The sequence below is a fragment of the Colletes gigas genome, unplaced genomic scaffold, assembly GCF_013123115.1.
Source record: "Colletes gigas isolate AHSC1104 unplaced genomic scaffold, ASM1312311v1 Colletes_gigas_Sc00018, whole genome shotgun sequence".
NCBI lineage: Eukaryota > Metazoa > Arthropoda > Insecta > Hymenoptera > Colletidae > Colletes > Colletes gigas.
Window position 1 is genome coordinate 3,219,361 of NW_025106647.1, and position 6,728 is coordinate 3,226,088.

Below are 6,728 nucleotides of genomic sequence, written 5' to 3' on the forward strand. Positions count from 1 at the left end.
TAATTTAAATTGCAAAAACCTGTACCAAAGTTTACAAACTAGCTTAAACGACATTTTTGTATGAAACTTACAATTAGTTAATGAAGTATAAATTATCGAGTGTGAAAAATTCATTGCGAATCACCCTACATAATGATGCATTCGTTAAGGGTAAATGTAACAAAAATATAGTAACAAACATTACTCAGCGAGATTAATGGCGATAAAAATTACCACCAAGCATCAATTAATAATCTGAGAAATCACATTCTGCAAAATAAAACTATTTTAAGTAACCGTATAAAATAGAGAGCAAAAATCACTATCACTCACTGTACATTTGTACAGTTAATATCATAATGAAATACTTTTTTTTCTTATCGCGATCATTACTTACGAAGCATACTCTAAAAAACACATAGTAACTTCTCGATCATACCATGCAACTAATCCATCATTCACGTATCTCTGTAATACTTGTCTCATAAATCCATCATGATAACAAAAAAAAAATGTTAATGATCGTTATGAACGAATTCTTATGTCAATTCGAAGTACCATGATTATCCGTGACATCTTAAGTAAGATAAAATCAACTTTTAACGAATTCAAAAGGATAACGTTGTTACTCTTTATCGTATTCGCAAAACAAACGCAAGAATATTTTTAGAAACAATCGTGAATTAAATATTCTTTTACAACGTAAACGTTCCAAGAAATCAGGAATTAATTATTCGTCGGTTAAGTGCAAGAATATGAAGACTGCACTTTTCGATGATCGACGCAAACGCCCTCTACGAATTAATGCCTACAGTTTAATTACATTTATAGGATAGTTTGTTCTAAACGTCGTATTGTTGATAATATATAGTTATTTTCCCACGTATTGTTTACCTATTTAATTCGTATATCTTTATGTGTACAATAAACTAATATTCTAAAGTTAAATCCTGCGTACTGTAGCCAAAAATAAACTATCCGGATACGTTCTTAGCAAGGCAGTGTCAACGTTGTCTAAATAAGGATAAATGGAAATACAAATACACATAGAAGTGTACACGACAATTTCAAGACGCACCTGCATCTGTTTGATGTTCACCTACTCTCAACAGTCTCGACAACTAAAATTTATATCCATGAAAATGCATTTTTTTGCCATTACTCTCATAATTTTAATGCGTCGATTTTTATTATCAGTGCTTTTTATAAATATCGTTTTACTGCGTTAAAATTTCATTAATGTTGAAAGATATGTGTTAATATTAGAAATAAATAAATAATGACATGTCTATTATTTCAGTGATAATTTTTTAATAATATTAATTATAAGTCCCTTTGTTTTTAATTTCATTTACAAAAATTTACTAAAAATTGAGACGTTCCGGTGCTTGTATCCAACCGTCTGTTATTGTTCCTATCCCTCAGTTACTGTAATAAGAAAAGATACTCGCGTAACTATTTTTGATTCGTTCATTTAACGAGCGTTGCTTCTGTTCAACTTCTTCTATGAAGCATCCTATATCCATCATGTGCCGTGTGTATAACGCAATGAATATCAGCACGTGTAAGACGAGAACTAGAGGCATTGATAGAGGCAAAAGCGCCGACGTCGTGTCATAAAGTACATGCATACGTTCAATTGATTGCATTAAGAACGGAGCAATTTCGTTAAGCGTCATTAAAGCGCCGACACGTAATTATTTTCGAAATTACTTCGAAAAGAAACGTCGCGTCATTTATAAATTTCTGCTTTTCCAAATCTTCTGAGAACTGCCATTTTATTTACGAAATTATTGCACTAGGAAATCATAATTGTTAGTTACGTTGATAAAACTGTGTACAAAATTATCTTATTTCACAATTTTTATATTATTATATCCCAAATATTGATAAATAATATCAATCTGAAACTACGATACTATTATAATATATCAAGAAACTTCGTTCTTGAAACATGACTTTTCAAAATTTAATTTCTTTCATATCTACTACTTCAAATGGGTGATAAAAAAAACTCTGTTTAAAAACGAAACAAAAAATTATGTGATGATTAAGATTCTTCGAAATTATTTTATCATTAAAAAAAATAGAGAAAATATATATTTTTCATGTACAATGTAATCCTAAGATTTATTCAAAACGTTTTTTAGAAAATCGGAAGACTGCAAAAGTTAACGTTATAATTAAAATTTAATCGTGTAATACGAATATAGAAAAGTGGTAAATCTCGTTCACCAAGAAATACAATAATAGGGAAAATGCCATTCGTATTTAATAAAACTAGAAACATGTTAACGAGAGCGTTTCATTTTATCGGCATATGTCGGATATAAACGGAAACGTTTCCTTGTCGAATCGATTATGTAAACAGAAATTTATTACGTAAACTATCGATATAACGAGGAAAGGGAATTATTGTACGTTCGAAGGAAACAGAAGACCACCTAACATCGCTCGAGAAAGTTTACGACAGCATTGAACTTGATCCACGGTTGCATTTTGGCTGCAGTCACTGCGGTCGGATCAACTGCGCATATTTTTTGGCCCGTTATTCTGTCAAAAGCAACAGGCTAAAAAATATTATAAAATAACCGTTGAAATTCGCGGGCTGCAACCCGAATTGGCATAATTTTCAAATTACTTTCATTAGTCACGTCCACCAATACACGAAGGACCCACGGTTGAAAAAAAATGGAATATCAATTTATAGGAATTTATTTTTTAATGCAATGCAATATTTAATCAAAATAAAAATTCTATTCTTCGTTTTAGTATCATCTACACTTGGAAAACTTTAAAAAACAAAAACTATTTTTATTCCAATTTTTTCATTGCACGTCTTGACTTCTTATAATTATGGAAGTCAGAAACAGGCGAAATTAAATGCAACATAGTAATAAAATACACGTAAACATAAAACAAAAAATCAAAACTCGTTAAAATTGACATTTCCCCTTTTTTCTGTGGAATATTTCCAATATGGATTCGAGTCATTAATTTTATAATAATTTGTATAAATTGCTTTCAATAATAAATTATTCCAATGAAAATAGATAAAAATTCTCTCGTTTAACTTTCCACGTAATTGTTTAATTCTAATATTTTGTTAGTACATATTTTTATAAATTACTGAATGAAAGATAAAACTTCAATAACTGCACCAACTACATTCCCTCTCTTATTAATTTTAAAATAATTTTCTGAGGCCTTTTAATTAATTTTTAAATACTTCTCAACAATTTTATTCGATTGATAACTATTTCGAACAAATTGCCAAAATTTCAAAAAAATATTTCAGAATATTAACAACCTATTGGGCAGTTTTAAAAATCTTGCCAATTGTAAAAACAAGTGAAAATAATGAAAATGCAACAATTGAAACATTTTCAAGATATTTAAGCTACTTACACTGTCAGAGTTAACAATAGAAAATCAAGTTTTCAAAATAATAATTCAATGATTCCATTTTATTTCTGGCCCTGATCGTAACAAAATAATGGAAATTAAATGATACACTTATGATTGGAGGTAAAACTCTTAATTAATTGCTCTTTGAATGTTAAATCAGATCATTACAAGTTACAACCATAGAAATACTTATTCTCTATTTCTTCAATTTTAACATTCATTTTCCAATTAAGAAACTAACGAAGAAAAAAGTCTCGTTTGCAGTTTTACTCTATCCCAATTTCTCTGCTTAGAAATTTCGGTTCGCGTGGAAAATTGGCAGATATTATTTGCGCGAAATATGTATAAAAATCAAGGTTCCTCGACATAACACAACAACCGCGTGTGAGAACGCGTGGGCGTTGAAATGCCTTTCCAAACAACGCGTGCGTAGAATGATTCATGAAACAGTTTTCCGACGATTTCGAGTTTACAGATGGCTATTTTACGGGAAGTTAAATGTTACGCGACTCGTTTGAAACGCATTCTCTCACCGCAATAGAAACAAATTAAAATAACAAACAAAGAATCAATACAGATAATAAACAAATATCCAAGATCTTCGAAAAATTTACAAAGATCACGAATGTTTAAAAAAAAAAACTGTTCTTTTTATTTTCTATAGTATTTAGAAATACTTCCTTATTTTCAAAAATACAAAATTATTGTTTCTTGCGTCTATCATTCGACGAATTTTTTACGAACAGACAATTCAAAAAGCTGTGAAAAATAGATCTTATCAAAAGTGTTCAAACAAGATCTTCGTTAGTTCTTGACCTTGCACTAAATATTGAATCACCTTAATCTCGAGATTATGTTTCGCCAGCGATAACACAAAGGCACAGATAAATTTTGAAACAACCGCCAAAGCGCAAATTGGGATTAAACGAACAAGTATGGGGAATCATTTACGCCGCCGTCTATCAGAGCGTATTTTTAACGCCGACATCTGTTTCGTGTGCATCAACATCTACTTCTTTTTAAACAAAGTGTTTCGTACGAGTCCCTCTAACTATACACTTCGATAAAATATTTCCAATTGATAGTAATATTGTATGCAGTATTAACAACAGATTCGATATTTTAGAGTAATTGAACGTTCGTCGATTGGAACCGTTTAATAACCATCTTGCAATAAATTAGGGTTACCATTACGAGCGTGACGGGTCTTTGATCTTTCGGACATATATTTCTCAACGTAATCGAACGCATGTGTTTCTCACATTCGTGTACGAAACATTACGATATAGACTGTCAGATAAGTAACGTCGTGACGTCGCTGTTATCTCCTCAACCCACAATATTTAATACGTATTAATGGTTTGCAAACGAATGATTGACGATTTTACAATGCACGGAAATTTGTGTTTCGTAACTTCTAATCCTCTTCGTTGAGGCTTAACGGAACAAATATTTCTCGGACAAACGAATGCACGAATGTTATTGTCTGCTTCGAGAAACGCAGAAATGCGTCTCGAAAATTCGAAGTATTTCATAAATTTGCGCGACTCGTATTTGAATTTATATGTCTTATTTATTCGAAACACACAAGACTGTATTTTGATAAATATTCGACCTTTTATTGTACTATTTACTGAAGTTAATATTTTATTTTAAAAACAAATTTATTATTATTATTATTTAACCAAAATTTAGGTTTAAAACTTGAAACTAAAATTTGTATTATGCCACTTATAAAACATTGTTTTTGTTCGTAAAATTACTATTTTATTTAGCCCTTTAGCGCCTAAATAAGGAGGACATTCTTACCCAGTGATTTTTAAATTCCCGCCGAAAAATCTATAATCGATAAACAAGGTCTCTGAAACCGTTTCAAGTGTTGCATCTTTTTAAACGATTTTTTAAATAAATAATAATCTTTTTATCACTAAAGTAAGACAAAAATAACAAATAATTCAAACATGATAATTTAATTTAAGTTTCGTGCTACTAATTAGGAAATACCTAAAATACTGATTCTTTTTAATTTACTTTATTTGTACTTCCGAGAACGGGAGCAATATAATTATATTTCTATTTCTATTTGTATGTTACTGTTAGCATCGATATGTAAAAAATGAAATAAATTGGTTAAACACATTTTAATACTGAGACACCCAGACTGTTAAAGAGAAAAATGATTCTAGAACTGTCAAAAGCGATCGTCAACGGTGTTACGTGGTTTAAAGAGACGTTAAAAAAGCTACTTATCCCTTACCTGTTTCTTGCGTCGAACAGGTGTTTCCGCGAGATTTCCTTTCGATCACAGACGACCGCCAAGATTCACTCCACTTTTCCGTCGCACCTCGTGTAACGATACTACATCGGGTAACGATACTACTCCAAACAGTCTAACACGTCATTCGAGCTGATCAAATCCTAATAAACGTTGAACCGATTCCCGCCAAACTAGTGCCTCGATAACAGTCGAGAACGGTCGATCTTTCATTCGAGTATAATTTGATTAAAAAAAAAAAAGAGAAAAAGAAACTATCCAACAGACTAAGTTTTCAAAAACTCGTGCAACGACTACTTTTAGAAAAAAGAAGAAAGAGAGAGTTTGAACAGGATCGCAGAGGTTGGATCGGAAGAAGGATTGGGAACAATCTCGTTGTCTGCGACTGTGAGTCGATTGTAGTCCCCGGATTCAACGAAATCTATTCAAGTTTTCCGAGAGTGGAGTGGCACTGCGTCGCCCATGTGTCGTGCGCGAGCTACGGCGATCGAATAAAATGCGAGAAAAGCGTTTGCTCGCGCGTGGTGCTCGTGTGAAACTGACTAGCCCGCTCGCCCGATCGTGCGACTGACTCGACTTCGAGGTCCATAAATATGTACGCTCGCAATGTACGCACTGGCGTTCCCCGTTCCTGGCGAACACTAGGGACGAGACGTCAGATTATGATGATGGTCATTCCGTACAACCTGTTACACATTTTTAACGCGACTCCATTCACTTGCGTCAGTCATGGTATGCCAAATCACGCGAAAATAGACTGCAATCTCACCCCCGACGAACTACTCAACGATAATGATTAGACAGATGTTTATAGGGAATAAACGAAGGTATGGGTTTTAGACAGAAAGGGTACAATCGAATAAGCATGATAAAAATGCCACTGAACCAAATATTAACTCACTATCCCTACTATTAGAGTAGTTACGAGACATAATTTACAGTTAAAGCTCCGTTTCTTTTGTTGATATGGAATAAAAAATCATGGGCATTCTGCCTGAAGGCATATACGTGTCTGAATTTGTCCAGAATTTTTTATGAAAAATTAAAAGAAGGAAAAACGTTTGAA

At 32.3% G+C, this 6,728-nt stretch overlaps 1 protein-coding gene across 2 annotated transcripts in view; it reads right to left on the reverse strand.

Moving 5' to 3' along the window:
* LOC122400461 (organic cation transporter protein-like) overlaps window positions 1-6,235 on the reverse strand; it is a 30,640-nt gene extending 24,405 nt beyond the window's left edge. The window contains exon 1 of one of the 2 annotated variants that reach the window (XM_043401948.1): window positions 5,645-6,235. The gene's annotated coding sequence lies outside the window, so the exon portion shown is untranslated. The remainder of the gene's footprint in view (window positions 1-5,644) is intronic. The other variant, XM_043401947.1, reaches the window with a different exon arrangement.
* Window positions 6,236-6,728: the final 493 nt, after the last annotated feature.